Raw genomic sequence first — 12,536 nt, forward strand, 5'->3', positions numbered from 1 at the left:
GGAGGCTATGTTGAGAAACACCAGAGAGAAATGGTGGCTGATTTCCTCATCTGTCACGGGTCACCAAAGAGCACCAAGCTGCGAACAAGCCAGCTCACATTGCACACGGTCTGGGAAGAGGCAAGCTTCAGCTCGTCACGGGGGATCACAGCACATACAGAGGGGATGAAGGACCGAGGGAACACATGCTTGGCGCTGCCTAGGTGGGGTAGCCCTTCCTGCAGTTGCACCTCTGATGGCTGCTGCGCAAGCCAGAGCTGCACCCAGGGACATGCCAGCAACGACTCAGTGAGAGCGGGTGGTGCAAGCTCCCAGGGCTATGGGGAGCTCAGGCGCAGGCAGCCAGAGAGGTGTCCAGCCCAAGGTTGCCCAGCAGGAGAGGCTCAACCAGGGCTGCTACCAGTGACTGCAAACGAACCTGCTGCCTCTGATCCAGGGAAGGCAATGCTGGTGTCATTTGCTGGTTCACATCTGGGGGAGCTTAACCAAAAGACAACAAGAAATGCTGTTCAGTTTGGTTTTTTATTCACTCCAGTGCCATTACACTTACTTTAAAAATAAATGTCATAGCAAAGATTTATATTTAATGCTCTGCTTGTCACAGAGGGAAGGAGAAATGAGCTGCTGAGCAGTAGGAAACTCTGGGAGCATGGGGGGGGAATTAACCAGGGATGAAGACTTTTGGGACTAGGTCCATCTGGAACTGAAGGCATTGCTCTGTGCTTGCTCAGCGCAGGGACTGTTCGACACACTAGATCTTTTTCTGCAAGACTGTGGGGAAGACTGAAATCAGTCTCTGAAGGAAAGCAGTTGAAGGGGAAAGAGGAGAGTGTCTAGTTGAATCTGTCTCTGGACAATTTTACCAGTGAAACCGTGTCAGTGTAAGGACATTAGGTATGTCTCCTACTAATAACTGAGAGCCATTATTTACCAGTGTCTTCCTGCTAAAGAAATGGACATAGCAGTGTTATTAAAGTAGCAGTGATGTTAAGCAATCTGTTAATAAATACAAACATGTTTAATTTCTGTTATGCCCCTGAAGACCCACTTTCTTTTGCTCTCCTTGAGACTAGTTATGGCAGTGCCCAAAACACAGTGCGTCCCATGCAGCAAAAGGCCTCAGGCACCCTGGTTTATATAGGCAAAGACCGTTGACATACTCTTGTTCACTTTCCTGTATTTCTTTCTTTCTATTTCTTTCCTCTTGCACCCATTTTTTGCAAACTTTTCTCCATTTTGGATCTCATCTGAGCTGCACACTGGTGAGAAAATTTCTCAGTCTCTCCTGTTCATTTTGGAAGTAATTTCCTTGCATTACCCCGCCAGTTCCATCCACATTTTTGAGAACATGTTGTGGAGCAGATTACCCAGAAATCTCCAGCTTTCGCCCCAGGCAAGACTGGTCGTGTTTGTCACAGCCTACCTGTGAAGTCCAGATAAGTCTCTCCTCGCTGCTCAGAACAGCACATTTCCCCAGGTACACTAATACCCCATGACAGTTCCCCTGTTGTTTATTTCAGACAATTCTGCCCTAAAATATATTTCCTATTGGCCTTGTTTTGACTCATACATGCAGGTTGCTACTGAGCCAGTGCTCTCTGCCAGCATAATACTCCAAAACAGATACTGCAAGCAATAAAGGAGTTATAGAAGGTTTCAAAATAGAAGCTTTGGGGAAAAGATCCACAGATAATACAGGCTTTACAGAACCCATGAAGGATATGTTTTTTAATGTGATACCCTAAAGTAAGATGCTGAGGCGGAAGCCTGAGGGCTCCCTGGTCTGGCTTCCATACCCATCATAAATACAGTATCTACCAAGCATATTGTGCTGTACTTTATTCTCTTGTTCTGTCTGCATGATTGTTGCTGATTTTATTTTAAATATGCTGGAATAGTTTAATAGACAACTTATATCTACAAAAATGTATGAAAGAGCTCAAAGCAGCTAGTCTTAGAATAGGAAAAAGCTATAGTGTTGTGGTTTCCTTCTGATCTTCAGGAGTAGCGCTTACTGAGACTAAAAAGACAAACAATTTAATGGGAGAATTGACCCTTACCTCTATTTGAAAAACAAACATCAGGCTCTCATGGGTCATACTGCCTTTTCTTATGGACTATTGTAACCAAGTTGCTGATTCCTGCCATCTGCTTGTTGTTTAAAAAAAAAGTTGCAATATGATATTAAAAACTACCACAAACTGGGTCACTTACTAAACAGCAAGGGAAAAAACTCACCTTGCTCCCTAAGGGTACTGTGCAGTTATATGATCTGCTTTGCTTGGCTAGCTTTCACAAACCACTGAATGACACCGCTTCTTTTCTCTGCACCATCCGAAGACTTTTATCTCCATACATCTCTCCTGCTGCAGTGGGAATAAAAGCAACTCAGAAGCACAAAGTCAGAATCCAAAGTTGATGCAGGCAAAGCACAGCCTGTAGCAGCTTCACCTCTGTTTCCCTTACGATTGTGAAGTACAGTCATCAAAGCAGCACTAATACGACCACCCAACTCAAGATGTATGGCATGCGGCTCCACTCATGTGAAGGATCTGTGCTCTGAGACTACACAAGGACATGTCATCCAAGGACCCGAATAGAATGAAAGGAAAAGAGGGAAAAGATCCCAGCTAGCTCTGCTTATCTTCTGGCAGACTTGCATCCACTGAGCACTCAGCTCCTTCCCTCTTGCATCAACAGGAGAGATTTAGCTTGGGGCCATGGTTTTCTGCTCTGGGCCTTTTTCCTTTGGAAAGGCAGCTCTAAACTGAAACACCAGTGTTGTGGGACAGGACTGCCTGCTGACTCAGCCCTGGCCTTCTTATCTCGAGTTCTCTCCTGCCAGCTTCTTAGCCCCTCCTGGTCTTATCCGTCCCCCTCACTCACCACCATCTCCTGGGCCAGGGCTTCTGCTGGGGAGAGAAAACCAGATGAATCTGAGTCCTAGCCAGCCAGGGCAAAGGAGCTGCTGCCAACAGAACATAGCAATGCAGGGGGCAAAGACACTCTCCACCACCAGTCTCTGTCCCTCACAGCACCCATCACCACAATCTCTGCCAGCTGACACACACACCCCCCTCTGGGCACGCTGCTCCTAGAGCATGAAAGAGCTTGAACTGTACAGTGCCAAGTACCTTGGGGCATGGGGAATAATTGGAAATTAAACTTATATTTAAAATGTAGCACTGTTCACACATAAAGGAAAAATGGACTTTCAGAGGAAGATGCAGCTACACCTGGTATGCCAGGAATGTGCACTCCACAGCAGTTCCCGTGGCAACACTGGTGGAGGACAGAGCAGAGTGGAGATTCTGCGATCACGCTCTGTCCTAACACCAGCAGAGCTGGGAACTAGGTGGTACTGGAAACTGATAAGCTGCCTAATTACTACCCTGAGCCAACAGTCTGTCACCTTTTGACAAACTGCTGTCCTCTGTGCGAACTTTGCTTTATTATAATGCATTTTAATGCATTATAATACAAAAACACACCTCCATCTCTAATGCTACCCGCTTCCAAAGCGAGATCACCCTTCTTTGAGCATGCCCTTTGAATTCTTTGTAGTATATACCTTTTAAAGTAAAACGAGAGAGTTTTACACCAATAATAATAAAGGCATGTATGGCTAGAGTCACTCAAGCTCCACCTTGAAGGTGAGAGATACTATAAAATGATCCAGCAAAGGGGGAATATTAGGGAAGACATCATCATGGATCAGTCGAGGAAAATTCCGTCAGCAGATTGCCCTTGACTCCTGGGACCAGTCAACAGGCTGGACCTTTCTTCCCCGCACCCCCCTACCCCCACCCCCCCCATAAGGACACCTTTGGGTAAGACTTGCACTATATTAAGTGCTTCCCCAGGAAGATCAGGAATATCTGTATAGAGTTAGTATAGAGTTTACCTTTTACTTTTATATTTTAAAGCCAGGCTGTGTTATTCATAACTGTATCACGCATTTGTATAACCTATTATTTGCACGTGCTTTTGCAGACAGTGTATTTATCACCAGCAATCCATAAGAACCTGTATCCGTTGCTTTAATAAACTGCACTGTTTAAGTAGCTAATTGTAATAGTTTTCTCATTCAACGCCACCAAATCCTTCAGTGTGGCCATGTTAGTTCGTGAGCACGATTAGACTGAAGGTTCTCTATAAGGCTCTATAAGTGCACCTGGGATCATGATTGTTCAATATATCGAACGCGATCGAACTGATAGTGGTAAATTGGGCATCACTCAGAATCTAAGCCTAGCCACACCCAGCCCCTCTAATATCTGAGGACCAGGTGGAACGCAAGGGGGTTTATTTCCTGACAAATCGTCTTGCCTTTTAACACAACAGGGCAGAAGAATCAAAACAACAAAAGACAGGAGGAATTTCCCCACTTCTGGGGAAAATTCAGCCTCTCACTGGAGAACTAAGGCCAAGAGTACGACTGGGCATGGGAGTAAGGAAAGGAGATTTGGACACAGCCTAGGAAACAAAGAAGCAAGTAAAACCATACCACCACTAGACCTTCCTTTAGCAAAAATTTTCTCCTGACCAGAAAATGCCCCCAAGCCCCACGGAATAGATGCAAGCAAATGGATCCTGGCCATTGTGCTGTCCTGCAGAGAGCAGGAAATCTCAATAATAATGTGCCTCTTGCCAAAGTGACAGTGCCCTGCACTAACAGGATGCCACTGCTACTTCTAATGGACACCCACTTCTAACTGCACCTGCCCTCTGCTTCTGGTGGGGTTAAGAGCTGTCTGATGGATTCTGTACCAACCTGAGCACATCAGAGCTCAGCTCGCAAAACTCCTGCTGAGCTGCCAAATCTTCATTGCCTTTCAAGATAAAACTCTGAGCTCACCGCTGGTCTTTCTCTGGGGATTTGGCTCAGCTCCAAGTCAGATTCTGATCCCTTATCAGCACCTCAGCCTCCAAGAATTTCATGGTTGTGACTAGTCTGAGGTTGCAGATTCAAAATCTCCATTTCCAACTTTTTTCTCCATTCTCATTGTTCTGTATTCATTTTTTTCAGGTGAAGTAAATAATCCTTCACATTTCCATAATGCAGATAAATAATTCTTCTCCATCAGCAAGCTGGACAGTATTTAATGCCCTGTGCTTCAAAATCAGTGACAACCAGAAATAAAGCTACCTCCTGACTATTTGGCTTGTGTGAAGACTTAGATACAGAAAATATTAGGCTGAGTCTTCTCCAGGTTTAAATCTTCTCCTCTGTATTTCTAGGAGCTTTTAATTGCCACTTCTTCACCATTTTTTTTTTTTTAATCTCTTCAGTGCTTTCTTTTTTATTTCCTTTCCAAATCCAGGAATTCCAAAATCTAATGGTAACCTGCATTAGTTGGCCTCGGGGCCTTACTTAATGTGGAAAGCAAGCACCACCACTGCCACATGCTACTGTACCTTAATGGTGAGTTTCCTAGAGCCTGCAAGCCCTGCACACCTGGGCTTTGGAGCCCAAGCACTTCAGATATGAATCATTCAGGCTACTGGCCAGCCCATCTGGAACGTAGACACACACACATGTCCCTGAAATCAGCATTTCAGATCTCAGAAGTGATTCAGCTTCAGACTTCCAGAAGCTTCCTCAGCGAAGCACAGAAGACTATAAAAGCTCCAGGGCACATAACAGTTCCCAGCTCTTAGCTCCCACTAGGGCACTAAGCACCAGTGGTCCAGGGACTGAGGCATTTCCAAACACTGCTTGCCAAAATCCAACAGGCTTCTACTAGAAGCTGCCCAGATTAAGTGACAGTTTCTTTCTGATGGAACCATCTCCCAGAGAAGTGCTAACATTGGTCTGTTGGGAAAACACTTCACTGAACAATTTGTTACTAGACCTTCTTCTAACAAGTAACTCTTCCTTTTGTGCTTTGTTCTCACTTCTTCCTCCTCTGACTCTGTCATATATACTTGCCTTTAGCATCCAAGGTCCACTCCAACAGTTGGCAAAGTAGGCTCTCAGTGGCCCAGAAAATTGCTGGACGTCACATCAGGCATGACCAAAACAGCCAACATCTGCTTTGTATTTCTATTGCATCCATATCCTTCCTGCTTCAGAGGGGAGGTCAGAGCCCATATGCTGGCAAGAGTCTGGGATAACACAGAGACTTCTCCTATCTACAGCTCTATCAGACCCAGCTGACTCCTCCAGGCCTCCTGAAACCTGTTGTGATGTTTCCACCCTTTATCGCCACTTACCTGGAATACCCATTCATGTCCCAAACCCTATATAGTGTCTTCAAATCCCCAGAGCTCCACAAAATCTATCTTTCTGTCACTGCAGGATTAGTTTTGCTAATCTCTTCTGTGAATCGAATGTAAATTGTTCCTTTTAAGTTTTCAGTGGCACAGCAATCACATGGATGTGTCATAGTGGATGGAGTATCTGTACACCTTTTATAAACTTTCATATAACACCCCAGATACCCCCCCTACAAAACGTTAGGGTAGGGTGTTCTCCAGGATGATATCTTAGCTGCAGTACTTAAATCAGATCTTTCTAATTTTCTGTTTTCAGATCCAGCTGTAAACATGGAACTGAATATAATAAAGATCATTTCAATGTCACTGAAATAGCCAAATACATGCTCTAACACAGAGCCTACACTCACAGCACACACAACAGAGCTACTCAGGGCGTACACACCAGGTTAGACCTGCAGCTCACATACAACGACAAACGTGCCTGACCTCAACCATAGTGCTCTCAGGATGGGAAACTCACAGCTTGGCCCCTTCAAGCCTGTACCAGTAGACACCGCTGAATAGAAAAAATTTTGAACAATTAAATATCCACAGTGTGTGATACCAAACAGCTCATACACATGTGGACCACCTTAAACTCAGAGTGACCCTTGCTCAGTTTGAAAAATGCATTTCCTTTCCCTCTTGACTTTCTTTTATTACTTTTAACTCAGAACTACAATAGTTACTAACCAGAAATCCTATGGGATATGTTCGGACTAAAATTCACCTGTTTTTGTGCTTCTTGTGCCACCCACTGGAACAGACTGAAAACCCAAGCAAAAAGAAAACATTCAGGAGATTTCACATCCAGCATATTTTTGCATGTTTCATGAATTAATATAACAACAGCTTGCAATATGCTTCAGCAGTTTTACTCAGTTCTCATTAATTCAAAATGTCTGAAAATAAGAACTCAAGTTTGCTAATCTCTTGATCAAATGCTTGCAAGTCACTGAAAGAGTTTGTCTTTCAGGAGAAAGGCAAACACAGTTCAGTGATGTGTTTGTATTGATGAATTCTCCAGACATTAATGACACTGTATGGGGCACAAAGAATACTTCATCTAACATAGTCCATCCACCTTCAGTCACTGGCAGGTGAGACAGATAAATTGAAATACGTGTCGAGAAGCTGTTAATCTTATGTGAGGAAGGAGGACCTTACTCAACTAAGGAACTACAAGAACCCTTCTTGATCAGTCAGGCAAAATGGAGGCTAAGTGAGAATATTCCTCTCTCCAAACACCTCATGGGCACATATTCCAAAGGAGTACAGTCACTAGGACAATATTCACAGTGATCAATAAGTGATTATAAAATTAATCAGGAATTAATTTAAACTGAATATCCAGGAAAGTTTAAGAACATTGGAACAGTGAGTAAAGCCCTCCAGTAGGATAGATAATGGCAGAAAACTTCACTTTTTTCACAAAAAGATCTTGAACCATTTCTGAAAGTCATTGCATTATGGGATTGTTTGCAAGCGCAAGGCGTCACACAGAAGTGACACAGCCTCACATTTCTCTACTTTAACTGAGAAGGCGTATCCGTCTTCTAGAAAGAGTGTAAACAACAGGAAGAGCTCAGTGTGATAGAGTCATTAAGAAAACAGCTTTAGGGCTTTGGTTATTTTTTTACCCTAAAAATTAATATGGCACAAAATACAACAAAACCTACACTTGAGACTCTCTTTCGTGCCACCCCCAAAAGGCCGTTTTGAGTAACTAGCCATTTAAAGTACCCACTAGGTTTCCAGCACAATTTTATTTGACCTTTTAATGAAAGAATAACATGTATAAGGCAAATTATTTCAGCCGATCACCTGCATGACTGCTTAAAGCAGCCTTCTATATAATCTAACCAGTCCATTATCCAAAGTGTAATGTAAAGCTTTGTCTTTCATAAATGTACACCTCAAGTGCATTTTCTGATTTTGATGTTTGTCTTTTTGCCCAGTTTGACTGCTTATGTTTTTCAGTGAACACAAAAGGTAAAATGTTTCAAATACCTAATAAGGAAAATAGGTACCCCCAGAGATTTAAAAAAAAAAAAAATCAAGGTTACTGATTATTGAATATATAATCAGTATATTATACATATTCTTCCATTTATAGAAAATGTAAGGAACTCCATCAATTTCCTCTGTTTCCAAAGATAACATATCAGATACTGCTGTAAACCATAGTTTTTCCCTCTTTGTGCAAAATCATTAAGGCTTTAGTAAATCTTTTTCCAGTTCTGACTGTAATACAGTCAAAGATGGCTTTATACCTGTGTGTGTTTATTATGGCACATGACCACTTCATAATACAAAAATATAACTGAAGAAGCTGCAACTTCCATTGTGCCAGAAAAAGTGCCACTCATTTTAACTGGACAAGGAGCAGGAAGCACATACCCAAGTTGCAGAAGACTGAAATGCAGAGGCCCCAGTGCCATCCTAGCCACTGCTGCCCTAACTCCAGCACAGAGGCCATGATCCAAAGGGCACTATGTGATGGATGCATTTAACCCCTTAACCAGATTAGCATTAGTTTGGTTCAGCTTCCAAAGGAAGTAAAGGCCTAAGCCATAAATGGACCAAGAACTGTTCTAGTTTCAATCTATCTGTCCTCTGAAAACCCACAAAGGACAGAGTGACATAGTGAGCATCAGTGCACATGGGCTTGGAACACCAATCATGCAATGAACACATGGCTTTTCAAAGGCTCATTATCAAGAAACAAAGTTAGTTTTGGGTATGAGACATCTCATGCCTACCTTTCCCATTGCACGTACAAGCCAACCACTTTATTCCATAAATACGACAGCATAAGTGAGCTGCCTTTGAGCTCCCCTGTTAAGCATCTCGTTGCCAGGCAACGATCTCCCCTTGAGCTGGGACACCTCTCAAGGTTGCTTCTTGAGGCAGAGACATCTCTTATCAACAGCAGATCTTTGGTAAGTGGCCGGTATTGTACAGAGCCTTGTAGAATAGTAACTTTGATTGGTGACCTGGTAACTTTGATTTGTGCCTTGTTACTTTTGAATCACTGTCCAAATGATTGTGCCATATAGTAATAGAGTGAACCTGGTCAGCAAACTTTGTTAAATTGTACTTTTAGGACATCGTACTAAAACCACGTTTCCTAATACATCTGACAGTAGTTCTTCAAGCAATCTAAATCTCCAATTCACAACAAATTGGTGTAGTTGGCAGGATATCATCCACCAGAGTCTTTCCCTTCATTTCTGGTCAAGCCAAACAGGAATGTGCTATGGAAATTACCGAGCTGCAGTGGGAGGCTCATGAGTGCAGCAGACAAAACTGCCACAGGAGCTGAACATACCTTTGAAATAGCAACTTTCCACATATTGCTTTCCAAATTAAAAATAAGATAGCTTTTTTTCACCTTCATTTTCCCTCAGGGACTTCTTTGGGTGTATTAGCATATCCACTGTCACACAGAGACACCACAGAAAGAGCCAATCTCTGGGGGCAGGAATTACCTCCACTTTGTAAATGTTTCACAACAACCATAAGCTGTAGTAAAAGGTATCATCTAGATTTACTGACCATAATTGAATACTAGGGCAAGGGCTCTGGCACAGTTGCCATGGTCCTCCCTCACCCAAACAAACGGTCATACTGGCTGAACAGCACTGAAGTTCTGTCTACTTTAGTCACACAGCATGCACTACATTTTACTGCATATTACTACAGCATGCCACAAAGATCTGAGGAGCAAACTGGTAGTACTGGGGATCTGATATCCACCCTACAGGTATTCATAAGAGGGTTCATCTGGACAAGAGTCATCATAGTCTTGTGGAGTGAGCACCCCTGAGTAGGTGGGGACCATCCCTATGGCAGCAGAAACTAGGAATCTGTGTCCTGGAACTGCTCCCAGGGGCAAACCACAGGAGAGCAAGGCACAAATGTGCAAGATTTGCTTCAGAAATGCTCTGCTGACCTAAAATTAAATGCAAACATAAGCCTATTCTGAAGTTCTTTCTCCCTGCTGTTGTGTTTTCACCCCCAAAGTAACTGAACTGCTCTTGTATAAATTTATTCATTACCAGCAGTAAATTTCACTGGCTGAACAGAAAACCTGATTGCATTCCCACCAATACATCTCTACACACATTTTTCTTCTGAGCCTGAGTGTTTTAAAGTAATGATCCCTAAAATAGAAAAATAGGGAAAACCTAGAAGGACCAGAATCTTAAAGTCCTTGTTGCACTGAGATTAACTCTGAGAGTTAATCTTAGCAGGATTAATTTCATTTAACACCTTGCTATGCCGCTGCTGACAAATTAAGTAAGTATGTATATGAATTCGACTGAAGAAGATGTGGGAGCACACTTTACATGTGACTCACTCATCATGCATAATTAGAGATATTAGGCTAATAAACGTTATTTTGAAATACGTAAAATAACTGTAAAAACATTTTTAAAGCCTTCAGCTGAGAATGGTTATAAAAAAAGGAAGAAGAAATAGAAGGAAGGGAAAAGACTCTATTGTTTATTTAAAGCTCCTGGGAAAGGAAAAAAATCAGTTAATTCACCTCAATCTGTTTTCAGTTTATTTGTTTCAGCACCTCAGGTCAGCAGCCTCCCTGCCTCAGAGGCAAGCCCAGAAGATTCCACAGGAGCTCTTCCAATAAAATGCTGTCCCATGCAATGGAGAAGCTCTGCCAGATCCCACATGCAATGGTGCAATCACACATATTCTGTTTTCTTTGTATGCACAAAATCTTGTGCTGTTGAGAACAGGTACACATGCCAGTACCTCAAGAGGAAGAAAAAGCACATAACACTTTGCCTCAAGCATCCTAGAATGTGGTTGTTTGTGTTTATGATGATGATGATTATTATGAAAGAATTCAACCCTAACTGACAATTAAAGGAATTGCAGAAAAATTCAGGTAATTATTTAAGGAATACAATTACATTGCTCATTCTGACGCTTAAGCTTTCTTTAGGAGGATCCAACAGGACCTTAGAAGGTGCTGTAAGGACCATGAAGAATAGTAGACTTAAAATTAATTTCTGCAGTGCTCATGGCCAGGGAACCGCAGGTTTATGTTGAGTGACTTGAAAAGAAAGAGCCTTTGCCAGGAGGGAGACCCTGAGTTCACCTACCAACGCATGCACCTGCCAAGAATAATAGAAATAATAATAAAAATAAAAATGCAAAAACGTGAAAGTTAGCACAGTGCTGACAGGGCTTCAGTAAAATTTCAAACAGAGGGGCTCTATCACTAAGTCTTCCCACTGAGCAACATTTACAGTTATTACTTTCTTGCTGCTGGCAGCAAGCCTTTATAGATGTTTTGAGAATACAACCAATACAGGAAGTGGCCTGTTGTTTTTTCTTTCTTCCAGCTACATTATTGATATTTCAGGAGAGTAATTGAACTTCTCAGCACCAACTTGTTTTCTCCATGAACTACTATCCCCTGTAGATACACATTTTTTCAGGGCATATGCTAAAGTAACTGTAAATCCTACTCCTAAATGGCACTTGTATTTTATCAGCCTTTGTAGGAGAAAAAATGGTATCCTAGCTGTAAAACACCTGACAGTGTATAAACTGTACTATGTTTCTTCTTTTTCTCACACAAATGCATGCTCTCACACACATTTTATTGCAGTCTTTTTTCAAAAAAAATGGTCAAAAGCCACATTATCATCACTGAACCTTTGTTCCACCCACCTAGGCCACCAGTTTTACTCATTTTGCTAACAATACATCATACTGCAAGCAATGTTAATATTGAAACACCTATTCATAGTAAATAAATTACGTTAAATAACACAAATAATCATGGTGGAAAGTACAGTCTGGAGGATCACAAAGAGACATTGCTCCACTCTCATCACACAGCCCCCAAAAAGTCTCTCCTGCTGTTTCAGGCTCCAGGGGGTATGGGACAGTATCAGCAAGCTCTCTGCAAGGACTGGGTAAATAGATAATGCCCACTCCCTGTCTTGGTTTTTGCAGGCACTCAGGCTGACACCACAGCTTCGTCCAGCATGGACCCAGACAGGACAAGTGAGGGACAAAGGTCCCACTAAGGAAGTATTGAAACATTCACAACCAGCTTTCTGCCCCAGCCACTATATATTTAAAGTAGAAAAGTCAAAAGAGTAGTTTCTCTATTGCTAGTTAGAGAACAGAAACCCTTCCCCTGGAAGCCCACATGGAAAATTAATGGAGGGGGTGGGATGCGTTGCTGGAAAGAAACTTCCCAATTAGGTCGATTTGTTGCATGCCATGGCTGAGGC

The sequence above is a fragment of the Lathamus discolor genome, chromosome 4 (genome assembly GCF_037157495.1).
Source record: "Lathamus discolor isolate bLatDis1 chromosome 4, bLatDis1.hap1, whole genome shotgun sequence".
Lineage (NCBI taxonomy): Eukaryota > Metazoa > Chordata > Aves > Psittaciformes > Psittacidae > Lathamus > Lathamus discolor.